Genomic DNA, 24,488 nt, shown 5'->3' with positions numbered 1-24,488 from the left:
TGACATGAATTGAAAACACGAAACTTCCGCGTTACAATATGACAAATTACACTTAATCTTTTTGTAATTACATATTTGTAGCATGAATGTATTGCAAAATTTGCAAAGAAACAATTTTAATTGACCCGTACAAGATACGATAACGAATAAGAAAATCTGGATAATGAGCAAATGAGCGAGTACGTATGTGCGAAAGAGAGAAAGAAATGTTTTCAATAAAATTACAACTGTTATTAATACCATTATTATTAAATGATCAGAAAAATATTCCCGTTTTTACGTGTTGCTTCTCGGTAATTTATTGACGAAGTTACAAATAATTCAATCGGATGTACACGCAGGAAGTTACATAGTGGATCACGCAAGCGGATCAGAGAGATGTGTATAACGAAGCGAGTGCGAAGGGGAGGCAAATAGCTTGACGTTCGATAGCTTGTAAAGAGTGTCGAAGCGAGAAGCCGTGACAAGGTGAAAATGCAGTAATAAAAGCCGTAAGCTCCCATGTTCCCCGCCATCGACTTTCCGCGCTCGTCCCACTCTCGCATCGGTCTCTCTTTCCATCCTGCTGCAATATCGATAAAAGCTTCGGTGTATTGTAAGCTTGTCCGCGAGAGCGAAGCTCCGGAGAGAGATAGAAAGAGAGAGAGAGGGGGGGAGGGGGGGAAGGAGAGCGAGTTTGTCATGGTATGGGAAAGCCATCAATTTCAATGGGCTTTGAAAACCGAACTACTTGTTGCATGTGCCCTCCCCCTCTGTCGCCACCCCGTCCCCCTTTGCCCGAATCCACTCGCCCTCCTCTCGATACGCGAGCCGATAGCTTCCCGAGGGAACGATGGTTGCAAACCGTCCCGAACGTGTTTCCCGATATCGAGCAAAAATACAGGCTGCACGCCGGCAAAGAGAGAATATGTGGAAAGGATGAATCGAAAGAGAAATGCTTTGAGAAATATAAAACGATTCCGTTGTTTTTCCTGTTACAATTTCTGTACATTAACACTACGTTTGTGAAAAGAATAAATTATGGTTTCACGGCACACGCGTTTGTCAGAGGTATTCCTGGACGATACAATAGCAAAAAAGATATCTAGAAGACATCGAAAGAATTAAGATATCTTTCACGAGTCTCCTTTGAATCGTTTGGATTAGGATGGAAAATACTTACGTAAGCATTGTACTTTATGCGTTCCTTCCGTAAGGCTAGATGCTCGTGTTGTTATTGTTATAAAGTACATTCCTCTGTGAGAATTCCATTGGTATAATAACCTCTTGCCGCGTAATACACCACGGGATGATATGCTGATGATGATCGCCTGGTAGTACGCGATACCTTTTGTTTTTGGGCAGTGACCGAAAACGCGATATCTCTACGCGAAAGCGCCGCTAATTGGTTTAGATAGGCACGATAATCTACGGCGCTATTACTTGCACGAATTAAAAGCACTCTTAATGCTAATATGGGAATACTATAATTATTCTTTGTCTACGCATCTTGTAAAATTTCAGAATGACTACATTAAAGCATGAAATACTGTGCGTACTTCCTTGTGTATTTTCCTCTTAAATCAATTTTGAAATATGACTGATCGTGAAAAATGTATCAAAAAAGACTATTAATAAAACTCTACATATTTTCCATGAAATTGATATTACCAAATAAGTAAGAGTAACAAATGTATTCGATAAAATATGCAAAATACTGTTTATCAATATTTAAAAAATTTAATAATGTTGTATTACTCCTGTTAACGTTGCAAATTATATATACACAATATAATACATACAGAGATAATATCTTCAGGATATGATGGAAGCGTATATTTTCTTGCCGAATAAATATACAATTCTCAAGAAATCGATACGCCAATTAAACTCGAGAGTCGTTCAATTTCTGAATGCCGTTCGCATTGCTGAATCCAACCAATTGATGGGAATCATCCGAAGTGTCGGGAATACGTCCTCGTGGGAAACGTGCGCTTGGGATGCCCACCGGGGGTGGTGCGCTGATGTGTGCGGTGCGCGCGGTTCAACCCCGCTCTCTCGTGATATCGAGGCGGTTACGCGGAGCCTCCACGTTAATCACATATCCGTACACGCGAATACCCACCGTTTGTTTACCCACTGACGGCTCTAATGAATAGCAAAATCGAGCCGGCTCTGCCACCGCTGTTGCTGTTGCCGTTACACATTCTACCCCGTTACGTACGGCGCGTACTCGAGTCACCCCCTCGTCGCCGCTCCATTGACAAGCTGGAGGCGAGAATTACACGCGTGGATGCAGTTACACCACCGATCCTGTTCAAAGATGAACGACGCGTCGGAAATCAGGGAAATATTCCGTTTACCTGATTTATTGGCGGATATACGTGGTGCTACTGTTCATCGAGCTGTGCGGTTAATTGACGCGTGGCCGTTCGCTTCGTATAGCTATTCGTCGCGCCGGTAATTCTCGCGCCAATGTCGACATATCGGGGTGCTGATAAAGCGTTTTTCCGCAGCGCAAAGCGCGCCGCGATTAATCGTCCAAAAGTCCATTGCGTAGATAATTGATCCCATGATGAGGCACGTGGAAAAATAAACATTCTTTTTCATGGATAAATGGTGTTTTCATGGAATTTTTACGATCTAATCATCATTTCTGTCCGCTGCATCAATATTCATTAAAAGATAATAAGTAATATATATATATAGCTAATATTGTTACGTAATCAATTAATATAACTTGTAATATTATGTACTTATTTTTAAAGAGACTAAATTCGTTGTTTCTAACATAGGATGTCTAGAAGATAAATACGGATATAATAACTAAAAGTTATTTTGTATAATTTCATATTGCGCTATTCACTTATTGACTCTTAAACATTACAAAAGTTTATCAAACTATAAAGCAAAAATCTATATAATCGCGATAAAGATGAAAATTCTCTCCTTCATTCTCTCTTCTATACCGACCTCCTTCTTGATATCCGGTCTTTTATATTTACATGGTATTGAGAAACAGGCATGGTATCGACGGGGATGGTGCGTCACCCTCCTTTTCGGATATTCTTTCAATATCGAGGGGAATCTTTAAGTGGCGCCAGCAACAGGTTGTAAATCCGTTTTTTAGGGATCTACAACCACCGTTCGGTTTGAGGTCGCGAGGGTAAAGAGAACTCCTTCGGGAGATCTCTTCGTCTTCTTCACTCCTTCCCTCACGACGGTATCCTTTCGCCCTAGCCAGGCCCTCTCGTCGTCCTATACCCTCCGAAACTCCGGTCTAGACACGAGCCAGCCAACCTTTGCACGTTTCCAATCACGCCGTTTCCTTCCCCATTCCACCATTACGAGAGGATCCCTCAACGACTACACGGGTTGCGAGGGAAAAAGGATTTCCTGTCATTGGAAATTCGTTATTCGTGTCTGCACGTCTTCTTTTGAATTGGTACAACGGATATCGTGTAACGAGTTTATTTAATTTTCTTCGGAAAGGGGAGTCCTTTCTAAGGACAACTTTCTATGTTGGAATAACATAAAAATTATAGCATCGCGAGGAATGAGGAATTAATTAAAATATTATTTTATCTTTGACAAATTGCTAACATTTGTGAAAAACGTAAAAAATATGTAAAGGTATATTTAATAATTACATACTTCAAAAGTTATAAACAACGATCATCATTAAATCATTATTAAAATCAACAAAGACAGTACGTTTTTTCATAAAACATCTTCGTACAATAAGCCATATCTGTTCGTCTACTTATCCACTGAACGTTACGACTGTCGAAGCAAATTCGCTCGCAAAAAAAATGCAATTGCAACGAATCGGCTGGCAGATCGGAAGTGTGCTCTTCGACAATTCGCTTGGACAATAACCATGAAATGACATGAAACTAGCCGTGGTGACTTGACCGACAAATTACGCGGAATGATCGTGAAAAGAATAAAAGAGACGAGGAGGGGGGGGGGAGGGGCAGCCAACGCAGGAATCCACTCGGCCGGCTCTGTGAGACCGGATGCCAGGCACAATCATTTATTTTATATTAATCATACCCGAGCAGGAAGAAGGGCGACCGGGTTTTATGTGATATACCTGAAAGCTTCGGCCGACAAGGAACGAGACGTGAACGGTACGTCGCCATATTCGTTCGGTTTTCGAACGTCGCGTACGAGAAAAGTCGTGATGCATGTCATTAGCCGTGATGCGGCGTCCGGATGCCCTCTATGCGATGCTCAAGAAGGAAGCCGCCTTCATGGAAGACATGTATGTGGATTGACAGATTCCTGTATGCCATTGTTGCCATAGTCATGCCCGTTGCCCTCCACAAATCGCTCCTCTGCCACGCTCTTCCTTTCATAGTCCAACGTCTTCCAGTCGTTATTACTTCCCCATAACGTTCATCAATTGTTTCACCTATGCACACACACACACACACACACACACACACACACACACACACACACACACGTGTGTTGTTCTTACATTTAATTCTACGTATCCTTGTAAAAATATCAGCAAAATATATGAGAAACAATAAAAACGATTCCAACATCGAGAGAATAAGATAATTACAAAGAAAAATTCCTAAAATTACATATACAGCCAAATGCAGAGGTAGAAAGTTCCGGTTCTCACACTTGACAAAACAAATAGCCGGCGCTAACGAGAGTCAATCAATAACCGCCGGATAACGACCGGTTTCGCGGGAGAAGCGCGATCGAGCCGCGCGTTCCAAGCTCCGCCCTTGAAATCTTGCAGACACCTTCGAGGAACGATCCCATTGCCGCCAGGTTTCTGCGAGATCGCTCAGAATTCTAACGAGACTTTACTCCAAGGTCGGTTTGGGTGGAACCAAACTCCAAGTGTGATTTATTCGCTTTTAACTATCCTTTCAATCCTATCCTTAAAATAATTCTTTTATATAGTTATAGTATAACTGTTATAGTATAACTTAATAACTTTTCTATTTGAATTTATTCTTCTTTTTTTTTATAATTTATGCCGATCCTGTGTTTTTATACCGATGGTGTAAAAGCGCAAGACGTATTTTATGCATGCAAATGCAACGAGCTTGCCTTGCAACTAGGAGAAAAAATAAACTAGCAACTCAGAGTGTTGCCGCATATTGCCTTTAGTGACTGGGAACGAAAGAATAATGGCAAATATTGCCCAGCAAAGGGAGCGACTTCCTTCAACGGACTTGCCCCGTGATGGAGTCCTTTGCATACGTGACGAAAGTGGACGACAACGACAATGTCATGGCGGAAGTAATTTCCGAGATGAGCGGTCGAGACTCGACTTGCAATAGTGGTTGAACAGTCAAAGTGGGCTCATTTTGGCATGTATAGCAGATTCGCGACGGCGAAGGGACACTTTGTAGGGAGGTCATATCCTGTTCACCCTGGCCCTACTATATCCTGACCGGTCGCACATTAACCTACGGAGAGAAGTAATTTTCTGAAGAAGACACGCAAAGTACCGGACACCCATGAAAAGATAGTCGCGTGTGTCGGCCAGGTCCAGAAACGCGCGACTGTGTATCGTATGTCAGTTGATTCTCAATGTTGATTCCACGAAACGTATGTTTAATGTAATTTTGTTTGCTTTAATTTGACGAACAAGTTTTAATCATTTCACAACAGGAAACGATACTGCCATGATTTTTTTTATATGAAATTTATAACGTTCGTATAAATTGATAACGTTCGTATAATGAATCGCATTTAAAACAATATAACTCTTTAATTACGATCATGGCGTATTGTTAGGCTATAATTAGGTACGCCTAATTCCCGTGAAGATCACGATTTTCAATTGTCAGAGCGAGATACGCATCATGATTGCGCCAGTGAACGATTAACGGGGCCAACTATTGTTGGCGCCGCAAAGACAGAGAAATTATGAGAGAAAAAAAACCGAAATAACAGTAATTTCGATTTAAATTACCGCGATTACACTAGCAAATTCAATTTTCTTACAATTTCTTATTGAAAATAGACCAAGCAAATTTATCTGGTTATTTGAAAAATTATGAATCGTTCATATTTCATCAAATAATTTAGTTATTATATATGTATTTTAAGTTAGATCAATCAATTTTTTTCTCAGGGTGTGTACTGATAAATTGGATTATTAAATAAAAGTTTATCCATGTTACAATTACTGCAGTTTTCGTTATTAACAAAAGCGAGAACAATCAACGTTTTTGTCTTGGGATTATCAATGCGCATCGCATTCGCGTTTTACGCACTTCATTGTATACGTGCTTATGAAGCGTGAATCGTATAAAACTCCGCTCGGCGAGCAAATCCACTGCGAGGAATCACGATCACGCGCGCGATCGTGACTGCGCGCCGTAATTTAGAGACGTTGAATAGGGTCGAGCTTTCTGGACCGCACGGTAGCCATACGTCGTCACTCTTGTCTCATTCGTGAGTGATCATGGCCGATCGTATTGTGACAGGGCAGCGATTGGTACGTCGACGAGGCAAGCACGGTCCCATTGTGCCGCAGTCACGTATATCAGGAACTGAACAGTCATCGTCTTCTCCGATATAACGACGGATAGAAACTTTTGTGTCGACTCACGACCCCAGTTAACGTTTAACCCACCGACAGAACCGTCGCACCCGAACATCTTCTTAAGATGATTGTTCAAAATCGGAACTTATCGTTACTCGACTCGTTTAAGTCATATATATTCTCGTGTGTTATTGATAATGTTCAATAGTTACTGAAAATACATAAACATTTCATGCTAATTCACTAGTATAAATATCACCCCATGTAATATGTAAGTGTGAACGTTTCTTATTTCAATGAGAATTTAAAAACCTTAAAGTCTCATATATATGTTCTAACAACTGGATTAATCATTTTTACTCCGCATTATAAAATTTCAAATATAATATTTGAAAATTGTGTCTGTTCGATACCACAATTCTTCGGTAGACTTCAATATGTATGGTATACAGATTTTAGTAATGATAGTGCGAATTTAACAATATCGAGTAATTAAATTCGCGTGTTTTCGGAGCGACAGAATTCGTGAGAAACTGTCGTCGCATACCGTTTTAACAACTCCGGCAGATCCTTTCCAACACACACGGCGGTTTCATTATATTATTCCGTGCGAGCGATTCGAAAACGCGGAGAGTCCTTGCAAGGCGATCATCGCGATGAAAACGGGACTCAAGCTGTGCGCGAAAAGTAAAGCCGACTCCATGGAAACGGCGGGCGTTGTGCGGCCGCTCGTATTCAGCGTTAGGAACTAATTAGCACGACGCTCGGATCGAAAAGGCAACCGGCCTCGGTTATTAACGAGGAGGACGTAACGATCCTTCGAGCAGTCGGTACCGCTGACGTTTTTATAGGTTTTCGAGCGAGGAAGGAAGCGATTCGCCGGCAAGAGCGATATGGTGCTCGAACACGACTTGTTAAAAGCCGCATTATGGGCCGCGCATGTAACAATCTTACGGCTCATGCGTGTCAATCGTTATTAAGTCGAATGGCTTAATGCAACGATGAAGAAGTAGGAAGTTTCTTCCGCGACTTCTTTTCTTTATAAGTTAACATTTGATCTTGTAATAACGTACAATTTTACTTAACGATAATGGCTGCGCGTGATTTATATCATCGTGCATATGTATGAAAAGAGAAAATATATTTGCATTTTAAATAATTACTTAATAATTATTAATACTATTAATAGTTAAAAGGTAAATAGATCTCGTTTCAATCAATCTAAAAATAGATGAGATCAGGCTGCGTGTAATAGTATACGATGTCCAGGATCGTATTGCGGTTGAAGCGGGTTGCCATTAACCGTCACGAGTGCGAAGAACGACCCATAGTATAGGCAATAGTCATTTCATTAACGATACAATTGCGGCTTTGTTAATGAGCCAATAAAAATACGCACTGTTATATTGCAAGTATCACGCATGGCTGAATATATATATTCGAACATGGCTAACGCGGCCGACACCTAATGTGATTACTGCATATCGTTAATATTGCGTTTTATGTGGCGAACAGAACATTTGCAGATTAATAAATTTATCGCCAAATAAACAGTAAAATATATCAAAAAGCATAGCACGGTGACCTAATATATATATATATGTATAAAAAAAGAAGAATATCCTTCCCTCTGGAATATAAAAATAAATTTTAATATTGTAATTGCAATTATGCGTTTATTTAGACAATTATGTAATTTATCTTGCTATTTGTACATAAATTATGTTTTTGCTGTCTTATGCATTACTCGCACGTGTAGAACGCGTTGTTATCAGAACGGCCTGTATAATATGACATTGTGAAAGTTCTTTGAGGACAACTATAATTAGTACGAAGAATAGATCCATTGATATATAACATCCATGGCAGAACGTAGCGTACACGAAAGGTGGCACGGATTTAAAATGCATATATTACTCGCAGTCTCTCCATAATTCGATTAACCTAAGCGAAAATGCGCTCGTTTGTAGCGCGCATATATAACAAATGAAATCTCCTGCATAGTAATTCCATTCGGAATACGAAAGTAGAGGATGCGCCGCGGGGTCGTACGTACCTACGACGACGTCGGGCATAGGGGAGTCGGCGAGGATGGCGGACTGTTAGAGAGAGGGTGGGTGGCGGTGCTGGCGGCAGAGAGAGGGCGGATTAAAAATGTAATCCAATAATAACGCGTCTCTGGTGTCCGTGAAAGTACGTACGTATGAGACGCACGCGGGTATATGTGGGGATAGTGGCGTAGAAGTAAGGGTTGCGTCGGGGCGCAAGAGCCCCTTTCGTTTCCGCCATGAGATAATTAGCCAGCGCGGAAATGCGACCGGTTTATCCGTCACAACTATAATGGTAAATAATGCTGTCCGCAGATACTCTCATAACGTAAATGACTGCGGCGTGTTTTTTTTTTTTTTTTTTTTTTTTTTTGAGAAAATGTTTCGCTCGCGATTCCGTTCTCCTCGGTATAATGGTGTACTATCGCATAACGATTTGATGTTATATTGATATTTGATGGAGAAAGAAACAGAGAAATGAAAACAGTCATCATGATTTAACACAATTGATCAATAAGAAACAAAATATGGGCGAACAAGACTAGATCGCAGATTAGATTACGTTTTAATTACGGGATCTTTTAATGATGGCCATATATGTTAATGTTTATATATGAAATACAGCAATGTTTCTCTCCCCTTCCTTCTATACTTTTTTCCTTGTTGTTTTAAATTTAAGTAATAAAAGAAATTATTTTACGTTACTCTGATTTTACGCAGGTATAACTTAGAAAAGTCTTATTTCTGTAAATACAATGTAATGGCTATAATTTGTGATTACCGAACATTCTCGTTATGTTAATCAGAAACGATCAATGCGAAATGATGTAATGCCGAAGTAATACGATTTCAACAACAGATTAACGCAATTTTTACAGAGATTCAACTGCTACCTTACGAAAGCAGAATTTCGTTACGCTACTGGTCGCACATTTTCTCGCGCGCGCAACGATGTGTGCGAGCAGTGTACGTGCCAGCACCTACGTATATCTGTAATACCGGTACGTACACCCCCGGATGAATCTTGAGGCAGCGAAAATATCACGATGTCCGCTAACGCCCGAGCGTCGAGGGGGTGGATGGGTGGGTTTGGAGGCGACAAGGGGGCGAGTGGGCGAAGATACGGGGCTCAAAACGGGTGGATGGAGTCCATTAGCAGACGGATGAGGATGTGTGCACGATTATATACGTCGCCCCTGTCCCCCCCCCCCGCCTCCCACCCCCGCCGCGGTCCACTCAATAATGCATCACACTCCTCTATCCGACTACTCGGTCCAGCACGTATGACCACTCGGCAAGTCTCTTCCTTGCCAGCGACCACCTCATCCGGCCTGCACCACCACCCTTCTCAGCTTCCACGGCATCACGGGTGCTTATTACTACCGTGGCTTTGATTTGGGTGGGAGACTCCCGCGAAGAAGAGAGAGCGGCCGCAACTACATAGCCTTCAAAGAGAAGTGAGGATATATATATTGTATATATATTACTTTAAGGGTATAAGGCGAGCTATCGAAAACGACTGTATAAGCTGTATAAGCTGTATAAGCAGAAAAATCGTAAAAATCGCTGACATATATAATGCTTCAAAATTACCTGTTTATATTTATATATCTTTTTATAACATATGAAGAATAAGCAAAATATGTACACATCCAGATATAATTAAGACAATTGTTCATTAATCTCATCCAAATTCATTGAAATAGTTGATTGGAAAAGCCTCACTTTCATAAATACGATGTAATCGCAACCTTAATTAGTGATTATCAAACATTCTAATTATGTTAAACCAAATCGTTGTGGAATGACCTAATTCATATATAGAAACAGTATGATTTTAATGGAATGAAAGCAGTTTTTAAGAAGATTCAATTGCAAAGCAGAATTTTCTAGGCAGATGATTAAATAAAATACTATATTCAGAAACGCATCAACAAATAACGTACACAGACTTACAAATTCATCATAATAAGCTGTTTTTAGCGAAAATATTATTCGATGTATAAGCGAGACCCACGAATCTCCCGCAAATTGATAAAAGCTCGTCAAACGACATTCAATTTCCGAATTCCGTTTTTGCATGACGTAAAATTTCTCGACCTTTGACCTCTCTTCTTACGATTCAGTTTGATCCGTCGGAATAATCATTCTCGCTTCAGATGTGCCCACCTCGCGCCCTGAATGCACGCACACACACACAAAACACACACACACACACACACACACATATACATACATATGTATGTATCTCGTACGAGAAAGGGTCTCGGGCGCGGAACGATACTGAAATAATACTTGATACAGGCACCTGGAGGAAGATTCGCTCTACCGAATTACTCCACCTCCCGCCGTTGGCCCGCGCGGATTAACGGATAATCCGTACGGGAACGAGGAATTGTTGAGAGAAAAGCGGAAATGCTAATCTCTCGATGAGAGATCCCTCTCGGATACCTACGCACCACGGAGTCTTCCATTTCCGCGAGTATCAGTATGCGCGTATACATGTATACGCGCGTACACTCGCGCTAAATCGCCACACACACACACACACACACACATGCGCGCGCGCGCGCTCGTGTGTGCATTTAAGTACGTTTGTCTCGATTGCGTGCGAGAAACGACGTGGAGAGAAGCGGCCCGCTCTCCAGCGTGTCGTGCAAATCCTCTCAGATCGTAGCCGTCGTATCCGGCGGTTCGAACGACAGTTCCGTTCTCGTTCCCGCGTGTGAAGCGGTTTATTTCACGACTCCGGACATACCGCGAGGACTACTCGATCGCGCCTGCCGTGCGCATGCTGCGATTTCATATAAAATCGCATTTGAGACGCGGAATGACGCGGCGTCGCGTAAAGATCTCTCACTGAAATCTCTTCCGTTGGATGTAATTCAGAATACATCGCAGGAAGAATTCGAGAACATTAATGTAATTTAAGAAAAAAATGGTTACCTCAATTTATACCGTTTATACGTACGGGTTCTAATTAAGAGACATAATTAAATCAGCGACTGTTTTGTATTGTATTATGGTTATTTAATCTCCGCGTTGTGAGATTTACAACGGACATTTATAAGGCGGACGGTTCGTTCAGCGTAAACGCGATCACCGTGTTTCACTGGCTTTTGGGAAAGCAGATTTCCTTTGTTAGCCGGAGTGCAGATCTTTTGTCTTTCATCTTCGGCCGTTGCCGTGGTTCCCATATCCAATCAATTCCATGCTTCCTAAGTAGAGCCCGGGTGACAGACAGACACACCTCGTGACTTATAATCGCATTTTCCCACCTCCACGCGTCTCTTACACTACGCCACATATATACGCCGACAAGAACAGAATCAGAGTCCCTCCGTTAATGGCCAACGTCGAGGCTTTTAGCTAACCGAGTCTTCTTTGCCCATCGCCTCTGATCTATTCCTCGGCTAATCTGTTGATTATACGAGGCCTTCTGGCAATACGTTATCGGAACCGATGGGAATCCTTTTCCTCCCTCTTCCCATGTGTATCTACTCTCGCACCCTTCTCGACGATCAGACACATATCTCTTGAGATACTCGTAAAAATGCGTTTTCTTTAAGGAGGGTGACCAGACGCAACGTAGTACATTAGATAGAAGTGGCTTCGCTCGATATAGATATGAAATAATAATAATTTAATAATAATAATAAAATAATAAAATAATAATAATAATATTTGTGTAAAGAATGGATCATGAATTTTTTTACGTAAAAAAAAAAGTAAATAGAATTTCTTTTGTTCTCATACCATGTATAAAATAAATCATACATATATATTCCATCGATAAAAATATTAATTGAAAGGCAAATTTTTTTTATCTAGAATGCTGTCGAAAAAAATTCAATTCATTTAGTTAGTACAGAGTTGATGTATTCTTTCCTTCACTGAACAAACGAAGCGAAAAAGAGTGAATCGTTCTTTATTCTCACCCGACGACAGACGACGGATTGCTTCAGATTCCTGTACATAGACATTGCTAGAGTCCACGAGGCAATTATCCGGCAGATAACATCGTAGGACTTAACCTACTATCACTTTGGTTTATTGCGAATTATATTTCAGCACGTGGGAACTGAGTGGAGTTTTCAATGGGACCCGGTGCGAAGAAGGTTGCCCAATGATCGTTCCGATAGCGGTTTCAGATCGCCGGAAACCCACTTTTCCATAAAATGTAACCGTTCGTGTTACTTATCCGCTCAAACCGGTCGATGACATCAAAGGGAGAGGTGATTGCGAGAAATTAGAAATTTAAAAAAAATCGGCCAACACAATTAGAAACAAATATTTTTGTTGAAACGAATGTTTTACGCAGTTGTATAACCGTCGGATTGTTTCGAGTACTTTACAACAGTTCATATTGAATAATTTTTAAATTATTGCAACAAGAAATTAATCATCTTCAATTCTAATATACGCATGCAATTATATAATGAATTTATCGATCTGAGACTTATGTTCGATATACTTAATTAGCTGCTTTTTAGTTTCATATAAAATAGAAACGTCTTCAAATAAGCGCAATTAGATTAAAAATGTTATAATTGCGCTACGGCAATAATTAAGGAAGAAACGAGATGTCGAAACTTGGCCGTCAAAGCGTTATGCGCACTGCCGATTCATATTCATGAAGAGTAAGAAACCGAGCAACTAACGACTCGTTAGTTCTTTTAAGTGATAATTTATTTATCTTTCTGGAACAGTCTCAGTGTCTGCACGAGCGATCCCAGAGCGGCCGGGCACGACCAACCATTGTTAATTCCTGGCTGCTAATTATGGAAAAATACGGCAGTCGCTCCGCGCTCAAAGATCGACCGCATAACGACAGCGGAAAACCATTAACGTTCCTGCTGTTTGGTTTTAGAGTCGGCGCGGTAACGGATGTCTCTCGAAAATTTAATCGAAATACTTGCCAGTCTCAACGTTCGCACTAAAAACAGCGCTTGATATTTTAAAAACACATTCGCGATTATTATATAACTGTCTAATATCTTAATTGGAGAATCGAATGTGATAATTCGTAATAAATGCCATTAATGATTAAAAATGTAAATTATTCTTTCGAGACTAAAATGTACAATTATATCTGATTCGACACAATGTAATTTTAAAAATTAAAAATCGATACATTAATACTTAACTGTAATAATTGGCAGTATTAATATCAAAATTAAGTGTACGATATCCGATGCTTCGAGGGATACAGAAACACGAAGAAGAACGCAGGTACAAAGCAACGGGAAATAACTTTGAAAAAGTGCGTTTCCCCCGGTTAAATGTAAGTCTTAAATGTAACGCGCCGCCTGGCCGCTACCTTTCCCGGCCCCCTTTTATCGTACAAAAGGGTAAAACCTAACCTACCGTCCGCCTAACGTATCCCGCTTTTCGTCGCAAAAGAGACCCCCGAGGGTGTGCACGGGGGTGGAACTGGGAGAGAAGGGGTGCGGACGACGGCCGTGAGCACACATGGGCGTGCGCACACGAACAAACGGACGGACCGTGCCGACTCTTATGATGGACGTAATTAAAACTTTTACAGCGGCATACTAAAATGCAAATAAAACGATACGCAGGTTCTCTCGGACCCCTCCCTTTGCCCGTGGAGGTATCCACGGCGATAGGTAACACACACGGCCACGCACGGTTTTTCGCGCGGTGAAAAGGACGGCGCTCGCCTCGTCTCGTCTCGTCTCGTCTCGCCCCGTCTCGCCTCGCCTCGCCTCGCCTCGCCTCGCCTCGCCTCGCCTCACCTCGCCTATGCCTCGGAGCTGAAAGGCGTCGGGCGTGGATGCGACATGATAATTACGGCGATAATGACCGCGGACATGAGACCGGGTCGATCGGAGCTGGACTTGGACGCTTCTCCTGCTTCTCCAAAGGATGCACGCCACCAGCGGCTCCATCTCTCCAACACGTGTCACCTGCGGCTTTCCGTTCGGTTGCCATTTGCGAAACTATTGCGCAAGGACATTGAATATGTAATTCGAGACACGAATTTAAATTATTCATTAAAATAATGTCAAATCTTATTTCAACTCTTTGGATCTGTAAATTATACTGAAGTTTGCTAAGTCTTTCAGCAAAAGTTAAGGTAAGTATCGAATCCCTGATATTAATTGGGCAGGTGTGAAAGCGGTTTTCCTGCGCTAAACAAATTTGCGAGAGCGACCACGACTCGTTGCACGAGAAAAGTGATTAAGTCGTACTACGTGCTACGCGCCTAACGAAAATAGCGCGTAATTACCACGCGGTTCTTACACGAGCAGATCGTATCAGTGATAGGTAGTTAATGCGGCCGGGCCCGCGCAACAGGGAAGAAGATTGACGAAAAAACACATCGGAGTTAATTAATCCCCTTTATATTCAGCAGCAGCGGTTTTCTAATTCTCACGCTTAATAGCCTGCCCGCGCCGCGATGTGCGTGCGTATGCAAATCGACGACGGCATAAAAGGAAGGCAAAAATCCGCGAAGCTCAGATTTCTCCTATCACAAACCAAGTAAACTACCCGACACGATCGCGCGAGCACCATCGACGCGCCTGCATCCAAGACCGCCAATTAATTCAAGCGTAGTCTCTTCGGCGAGAGCGTTTACGACATCTCATGTCCGGAGTTCACCGTAGGTGTAGGTAGTATAATATAGTGAAATTCGCGTCAAGTACTCTACGCCCTCGCGGCAACAACGATTATTAGTGCGTAACCGAAAGGAGAAGGTGATTATTCGCGACGTAATGACATTAGAACTGGTACGACGAGTAACGCTGTGCGAAGAAGGAGTTTAATGAGAATCTACTGGTTTGAGGTTCTTTAAAAAAAAAAAAAAATAGACGCAAATGTAAAATAATGAAATATAACGACACTACTTTCTAATGAGCGTATTAATAAGTGTAATAATTATACAAAACGTAATAGAGCGCAAAACAAACCAGTGCATTCATTCTACTTGGATCTTTCCCAAATATTCCTTTGTACTCACTAAAATTTACAGATTAGATTAATTTTCTTAATGTTTCTAATAACTTCTCAAGAAGGACGTAACGCTCTCTTGTTACAAGAAGCTTATCAATACAGATAAACCGATTACGTTTCGTTCCAGAACGGTCATCGCGTGTAGGTACGTTGAGCTCCCAAGTCAAAAGAAACAATAGAAATTCACGAGGGAGAATACCATACCATCGTCTATCAGACGCGAGTTCGAGCATAACGAGGGCCGCTGATTCGGCATCAGCCCGCCAATTAATTCGGCTCAGCTCTTCGGCGCGCACTTACGTCACCCCACGTCCGGAAATCCGCGGCGGTGGAAGATAATACGGTCCCGCGCGAGGAGGCTCGCGCGAGCGCGCGTTGATTAACCCGGTGATAATTAGCATACAATAAGAATCCTCGGATAGATCGGACTTGGTAGACGAGCCAGAAAGCCGAGCTTTACACGGGGCACCCATCACTCCTCCCACCAGATATCAATCGCCACCATCAGCACCCTCGCACCCGTCCGCCACGTTGCGTCTCTTCCCCCTGCGCCTCCTACGCTACCACGTTCTCTCCTTCACGGTTCTTCCTCCTCGCCCCCTTACTGAGCTCTTGACCGAGCCGGCCCGGCCGTTTGACTTAATCAGTAATCGCTAATTGCCCGGCTGACGCACCTCGGTCTAACGGACGAGGAAACGTATGCAAATCGCGCGGAATTATCTCTCTCCGACAATTAGACGAGTATCCTTGCTCGCGCGTATAATACCACTTCCGGTTGCGTTAAGTCCTCGTTGCGACTCGTCTTCGTTTCCCTACCTTGCGGCGCGCGTTACCGAACGTGTGTACCCCCGTACAGAGACGATTTTATTCTTTCGTTTCTTCAAAGAAGCGTATCGGCACCTGCGGTTTTCACGCATGACAGAGAACGGAGTCAGTCGGATGAACGATGTGAACGTTGTTCTATTATCTTTTTCTTTCGATTTTTTTTTTTTTAATGATCAAGTATCACGAATTACACGAAATTACGCGAAATTTTGCATACGCAAAATATCAATCGAATAACTCTGCTAGTGAGAAACCAATTATAATATTTGATGCAATTATACGTTTTTCGAGGTTCAAGTTGAAAACCGCACGGTCTCCTCGTTTTTTTCCATCCTGTCGACACCGCCGCGAGCGTCGATGGTCATCTACGCTCCCATCGTTCGTTATTAATGGAGTGGCCAAATAATTCATGGATAGCGCCCGCTGCCGATTTCAAACCGCCAGCTGCTCTCCCTCGCCGTTCCGTTACACGCCCGCATTTTTTTTTTCCAGATACATCCGACACGGCTTTATGGCTTCGGCCATTCGTTCGTGTCAGTTGATTGCCACTGATGTCCAATGGCGACCACGACAGTGGCACGAGAGCATGAATATTCATCTGCCTTTCGTAAGGAAGGTTCTCGCGGTTGCGAAAGGGTTCGAGGCGTGAAAGGGGCGATGGCGAAAGGGTGGAGAGGTCGAATACTAACGAAAGAACGGTGATGGGGGTTGAAAGAGAGGGAGAGCAAGATAGGGAGGAGAGAGAGATTGATAACGGATATGCAATGGTCTTTCGCTTTTTCACAATGTTTGCCCCGAACGCCCGGTCGCGGCGATAAGCGCGGGGACGCAAACTACACGGCGAGTGCGCCGCCACGTTTTTAATTAATGTCGATAAAGTTCATCGCGGCAAGTCGAGACGCTACCGTGGAATTATTCAAAAGCCGTCCGGCCGTGCGCATATTAATTATAAAGTTCCAACGGGGACGTTCCTGTTTACGTATCGGCGCGTTCGTAAGCGCGAAAAGACGATTGCGCTTTGGATAAATACGAAAACGCAAATGAAAACAGCTATGCGGCATTTTTTATTCAGCACACTGATATTATATTTGCATGCCAATCCTTTATTTTCTGTCATCCGTAACATTGTACGCATTACATAAAATTTATTCTATTACGTGCAAAGGAAATATTTAATGTTTTTTTCACATAAATTAACAATTTTTTTATAAACACTACACTTTTCTACCTGCCATTCTGCTTTCAAAATTTTTCAAAATTTTCTTATAATATTCTTTCAATCTTCTACAATCAATATCATACAATTTTCTTATATCTCTATATTATAAAAGTTAATATAACTTTACATCAAAATGCAACGTTTGTAATTAATTACAATAAATTATTTTATCGTATTGCTTAATAAAATAATAAGACAGGTTGCAGAAATTATGCGTAGTAAAGTTGCACAATAATAAAACCTAAGCGCAAACTTCTACATCGAGATAAATTTGAAACAAACTAAAGAAAACACAGCAGTTATATGAATATTTTATTTCATTATTACAATATCGTTACTATAAGCAGCTACGAGTATCATTTTTTCTAAATTTCATCTGCAATAAAAAATTCGCCGGTATTAAAGATATATGAACACCATGTGTTTCCTTAGATGCGATACTCGACTATTGAGAATACCTCGTAACATACACTGCCTGCCGTTGCACTTGATACCATTAAGTATGCTAATGGTAATTGCTGTTATAATCAGCGACATCAATCGGGTGCGTACACGTAGAAGGCCTTCATTGAATAATTACACGTCGCTGCGGCACGCTGAAGATGAGTCGAGTCGATACACGACGGAACGTTAAGAGGGCCTGCGTGTGCGTGCATGTTTTACGAGTAAACAATGATGGATGCTACTACACCGGGATTAGAGAGAAACGTACAATGTGCAACGAACTGGAAACAGCTATCCGAGAAAAAATAGTACTGTTCTGAATTCTTTTAAAAAGCGATCTATAATTTTTTTTCAAAAATACTTTGAGCATCACGTTCTCGGATTCATTTAAAATGTAAATCGCAATGTACTCGAACTCATTTAAGTACGTGATTTTCTTATTCAAAAAACAGCTTCCTCAAAATTTTTACGCAAGTGAATATAATTCTAATAAATTAGAAAGTGTGTGTATAAGGCATTAACTTTCACGCTAGGATCGAAGATGCAATAAACAATAAACTAAAATTACAAAATTAATATACACGGAAATTAATAAATAAATAAATTAAAATATGAAAGTAGAGGAAAGGAAAATGAAAAAAGAGTACACTGAGAAAAATGGTCTCTCTGGTTGGATTAAATAGTTGGATTAAATTCTGGTCGAAAATGAATCTGGATGAATCAGAATTTTCTGGTTAAATCTATTTGAATTTTAGTTAAGATAGAATTCTGATTGATATAATTATTCTGATAAAAATAAGAATTCTAGTAGATTTTACAGAAATATTGTATCAACCAGAATTCTTATTATCTCAACTAGAATTTTGATAAGTTTAATTAGAAAATTTCGATTTGTTCATTTTCAACCAGAATTTTTTTTTCAGTGTAAGCGAGACAGAAACGGATACCCTTAATGCGTCCTTCGAAGGCAAAGCATCGAAGGGATCGTCCTGAGAAACTTCAATGCATGAGCGCACATTAGTGCGTACACGATGCACCTCGAGTCTTAATGCATTTAATTGTTGCCTGGGTACGTAGTTAGCGGCTGGTTAACCATACTGATTACGCCCGATACATTTCTTATGTCGACGTTAGCGGCCAGTAACGTGCCCGGGAAAAGCGTTCGTGTGTGTCGTCTGGAAAAACCCCGGAGGCGATGCACCTTAGCGTTCGAATAAAATGCGCTTCCTTTCCGTGCTTACAGTCTTGATAGATGTTTGTCGGCAGACTTAATTTATACAGACAATTTCCAGATTATAACGTAGTAAAGTTCGTGTGCGTGTGTACGTTATAAGAGAGACGATTGAAAAAAATAATAAAACCCACTATCCATGCCGAAGTGAGCTTATGTATATTTAATGTTGCTATTTGCCTCGATAATTACGATCTCGTTAAACATTCGAAATATCTCGTGCGAGACGTTCGTTTAAAACTGTTTTAAAAGTTGCATGTGTCCGTTGTATACTGGTGTTACACGTATTTGCCCAAACTATTTTGCGTGGCGGCTAGCGAGGCTGAGTTTAATTAAAATCACATTAATGTACAAATGGATCCGTAATTGATAGACACTATTCAAATATTAAACAGATATATTTAGCATTGCCAAATTATAGATAGATGAATGTCCGTTGTTGATGCAGTGACGTAAAAAAATTCAAAGGTTGATTTATTTATTTATTGTAAAATAATAATAGCAATTTTATTTTAATCAATTCTTCTTATCTGATAGATTTATACGCGCATGAATGTATATATAATGGTTGATGAAATAAAACATCCTCCGATATGCCTTCTTTGTTATATTTATCGTCGCAGCCATCGCTCCTGGAAAGGTTCACTATCCTCGGATTGGCGAATAAAGAATACATTCGTGAGCAATACGTGCACGCTTGTAACCAACGTACGCACGTTTGAATTATATTGTGAGTGAAATTTGGCAAGGAAGTAAGTGGAATGTTTCGACACCACAATGTGGAACAACGTTCTCTTAAGAGTGACTACATACCGTTTCCCGGATCAACGATAAGCTACACGAATGCAAACCCGTGCTATACGCGCGCGTACATGATGTCGTTAAAGTAAAGAATGAATCCCCGATGTCGAGGTCGACCCGTTTCGTTAATTCGTAAGTTACACGTCGAGCGTTACGGTCCGACTTCCTTTTTCGTACGCCGCGGGGGAATCGGCATTTTTCTTGCTCTAAAGGTGAAGATGGCGATGTGGCATTAAAATACAATGGCTGACACAATGTGAGCGCGCTCGGCTCGTAAATAACTCTAATCGGGATCGCTAATTACAGATTACAGTTCGCGCACACGTCTACACGCTATTGTTCCCGTTCGTTCTTGCGCGGCCAAGGATTTTCAAGAAAATGTTAAATTTCCAAAACACAAATCAACTAATGGAAATTCGGAAAATTTTCATCTTGCTATCATATTCACATTTACATAATATCACTACTTGTTACACAATAAAATTTTTTAATACTCTGGAAGAACGATTTTGCTGAAGTATCCAAAAATTTGCTAGATAAGATCTGAAAATAATTTTATTAGACCATCAAAATTTTTAGATAGGATCAAACTGATTGCTATTGAATGTCAAACAATTTTGGAATATTCCAGCAAAATCGTTCTCTTCGTATATAAATTCAATAAATCAATTATAATATGTAGGTAAGTTATGCAATTTTGTTACTCATGCAAACGTACGTTTTAAAAAATATAATATATTAGATTCGTCTGATATAGAGAGTGAAGTTTAAATATATATGCGTGAAAGTATAGTGCTTTCCCGGTTGTGTCCATCCAAAGATACGAGATGTAGATAGGAAAATTAATTACAATAAATTTAATAATAATGAGAGAACAAGACGAGAATGCGTCATGGCATCGTACTCCTACGCACTGCATGCGTTCACGATCGTTTCGTAAAATGATCAGCAATGTAACATTGTTGAATAGCAGCGTTGCTAGGGTCATAATAATTCATCTACTATTAATTTGACACATTATGAAAACAACAAATTTCTACATTTATTTGGGTTGCATATTAAGCATATGAACCATATAATATAATACATGAATTATTATATTAATTAATATGTATGTATTTGTATAACGTCACGTTCAATATGAATATTGAATATTATATATGTTCTGTAGGACGAATTAATGTAATCAAAGGTAGCATAAAATATGTATATCGTATATATATATATATATATATATATATATATATATATATATATATGTATATATCATATAAATAATAAGAGAGTTGTAAGAAATTATTTTTTTAATTTCGGAATAAAAATTGTATGACAAAGAAATGATATCTAACAATTAGATGGTAATTTTTTGTGTGATAAAAACGCTATATTCGCAATATAATTCGAAAATCAGCTAATCAATCGCGACGAGTGTCAAACCTGAAATTAAATATTTTTTGCGGGACATTACACATAAAATTGCAATTAGAAATTCTAATCATTTTAATATTATATTAGCGTCATATGTAAGAAATAGTTGCTATAGAAAAACGTAAAAAGACGGAATATAGAGGATACAGAAAGGAAGATATTCAGATGATGGTGCGGTGAAATACAGCGCAATATTCCAAGACAAATCAAAGTAGGCATCTACCGAATCCCGGGTGCAAAATGCAGATAGAACAGAATAGACGGAGCGCAGCATTCGCTCGCGGGTTAATGAGAATGGTTTCAAGCCCCGTTATAGAGGCGGCGACGTCTGCACAGACAGAAACAGCCTATAACAGGAAATCGCTGAGTGCACAGTGAATCATCGTAGATGTCAGTGCCAAAACAACTACTATTTTTCATTCTTTTTTCCATTGTACATTTTTCTTTATTTTTTTTATCTTCTCTGATGATAATGAAAATATTACATATAATAAGCATAATAAAAAAGCTGCCCATAAGACTCTGTTAATTGAAATTGTGTAAGGTTACACATAAGATTCTTAATCAAAATATGTAGATAAAGATTTCTGATGTTGAGAAATAATGATTGTATAACTTTGAGGCATAAAGATACACTACTTAGCTTGACAGAAACAAATGAGAATCATGCAGGAGCGCCAGTATTAAAATGAAATAACTCTTGCAACCGCGGAAGTCATTAAGTATGCGCAATACCTTACGGTAGAGCCGCAGGGAAAAATTCCAGATTGTAAACATCGATTTAAATTAATTTCGCATATTAAGCGTACTTATCACCATTGTAAAAAAAATTTGTTTTCGCTCTCTTATTACATTTTTTGCACAAGTAATACAAGAAAGGCATAATATAGCAAAATTAATTTCAATATTTAAAAATTGAATAAAAAGATTTCTATGATTAATTTCAGAAACATACATATAACCTTAGTCAAAAATATTAAGAATTTATATTTTTTATATTTATCTGGAATATTTTATATGTACTGTTATTTACTGGTTACCGGTTATTATATATCAATTTAATAAAGGGTTCTTGAAACAATAATTTACAGCAAATACTATAAATCAATTATTGAGCTAAAACTTTAAATAAACTTTACATAATTTAATAAGGTATTTAATATTTTTGGCCAAGGCTGTATGTACGTCAGATTATTAATACATGGTTCTTGATCTTGAACCTTTCGTCGCACGTCGCATCCAAATTTAATCCCCGATTAATTGCCGCTGCTCGCATAATCATCCATTACGCGTGGATCCGTTGAATAATGTATACCAAACGGTCGAAAGCAATGTGCAAAATAATCTCTCGCTGGCGTGCCAACGGTCGAATTCCATTCCCGTCAACGAAGGATTAATTATCGGTGCGTAATACGATTCATCTAAGCCGGCCTTGAGGTTTACGCCGCGGTTTGAAATCACGGCGTTTACAAAGTGTCGGCGATAAACCTCTTGCGGACAAGGTGGTAGGACGCGAACGCTGTGAGAAACAGCAGCCGGGGGTTGCGTTAGACGGAGGAGGTGAGAGAGGGATGGATCGGTCGATTAAGCGCAAGACCGCTGAAATTCCGTATCAATTCGTCTATCGGCCAAGCGTCGTGATTTCTGAAGGGTGAGCCGGGCACATTCCGCGGCGAGCCAAGCGTTTGATAGCGAACACCCTCTCATGGGGTGTCCTTTCGAAAGCAAGTCAAAGTGCCTTGTTCTACCGTTTAACTAGTGATTGAAATTGTACGCCAATCTGAGAATCTGGAAAGCTTTCATAGATCTCACAACCTTCTTTGGAATGTTCAATTTTGCATTAAATATACTTTTTTTTCATCAAAACTCCTATTCTATAATAGGATATAAATATTATAAATCAATTTATTATAAGGATAATAAGAAAATAAATCATTAAACATATAAATTTTACAGAGATGATTTTAGATATTTCCTAAAGTAAATTTATCTTCAAGTTATACTAATACTTTTTTATTCATAATAATAAAAAATTCTTAATATCGATATGTATGCGAATACAAATACAAATAGAATTTAATTTTAGTCAAGACAAAGTAGATATACTTAAATGTGATGAATATAGGATTTTGACGTGCCTTAAAGCCAGATTAGAACGAGCCACGAAGAAGCGCTTGCCATTGACTCGTCCACTTCCTCCCCATTTCCGACAATTGTCACGAACGAATGGGTATCCTCGGGAAATGAGAAAGATAATAAAGGAGCGTGACGTAAAATAAAATGTAAATATGGGCATGAGAGGGAAGATAGGGCATCGGAGAGACGATGGAAAGAGGTGTAGAACGAAAGATGGGATGGAAAAAAAGAAGAATAAAAAAATGACGAGAGAAAGACGGGAGGAGGACGGAAAAACGCATCGACCAATAGTGCCCGCAGGCAGGCAACCCAAGAGCCGACCACTTATCTGTAGGAGCAACATCAGAGAAGCTCTTGGATGGTTGGTTGGTTGGTTGGCAGGAGGCAAAGAAGTGTCTAGCGTGAGAAGGATGCCGAATCAAAGTGGAGTGCGCAAGAGATACGAAAAAGATGGGTTGGGGTGGGATAGGGTGAGTGGGTGGGTGACGAGGGGGAGAGGGGGGGCAAATGATACCTCCTTAGGCAATTTTAATTTTGCAGGAATCACTGTTGGGGCTAATAAGAATAAAGAGATCTCCGCTTTCTTTCTTTCTCTCTCTTTTGCTTCTCCCTCTTTATCATCCTTTTCTCTCTTTCACCCTCTCCCCCTCTGACTGGTCGAGCGAGGTACATCGTCAGCCACCAGCGACATTATACGACCGTGTCGACGACCTGTGTACTAAACGCGTCTATGTTTGATTTTCTTTCCTCTGGTTTTGCATTTTTATTTTCTCTTTCCTTTTTATTTTTCCATTTTTTATTTTTCAATCTATTTCTAAAAATTTCCTGATATATACAGTGTAATATTCATTTCAGAAAAAAGTTATACACATATAT

At 40.1% G+C, this 24,488-nt stretch overlaps 2 protein-coding genes and 1 pseudogene across 9 annotated transcripts in view; 2 read left to right on the top strand and 1 right to left on the bottom strand.

The window, feature by feature from the left end:
• LOC105143509 (uncharacterized) overlaps positions 1-24,488 on the bottom strand; it is a 559,838-nt gene that overhangs the window by 244,924 nt on the left and 290,426 nt on the right. The gene's annotated exons all lie outside the window — the stretch shown is intronic.
• Positions 1-24,488, top strand: part of LOC147910575 (uncharacterized) — a 133,868-nt gene that overhangs the window by 43,888 nt on the left and 65,492 nt on the right. The gene's annotated exons all lie outside the window — the stretch shown is intronic.
• LOC147910577 (uncharacterized) lies at positions 652-20,491 on the top strand (annotated as a pseudogene).

This window comes from Acromyrmex echinatior, chromosome 2, assembly GCF_024713525.1.
Source record: "Acromyrmex echinatior isolate Ae372 chromosome 2, ASM2471352v2, whole genome shotgun sequence".
NCBI classification, from domain to species: domain Eukaryota; kingdom Metazoa; phylum Arthropoda; class Insecta; order Hymenoptera; family Formicidae; genus Acromyrmex; species Acromyrmex echinatior.
Note: the sequence above shows the minus strand (reverse complement) of the source record. Positions and strands in the feature narration are given on the sequence as shown.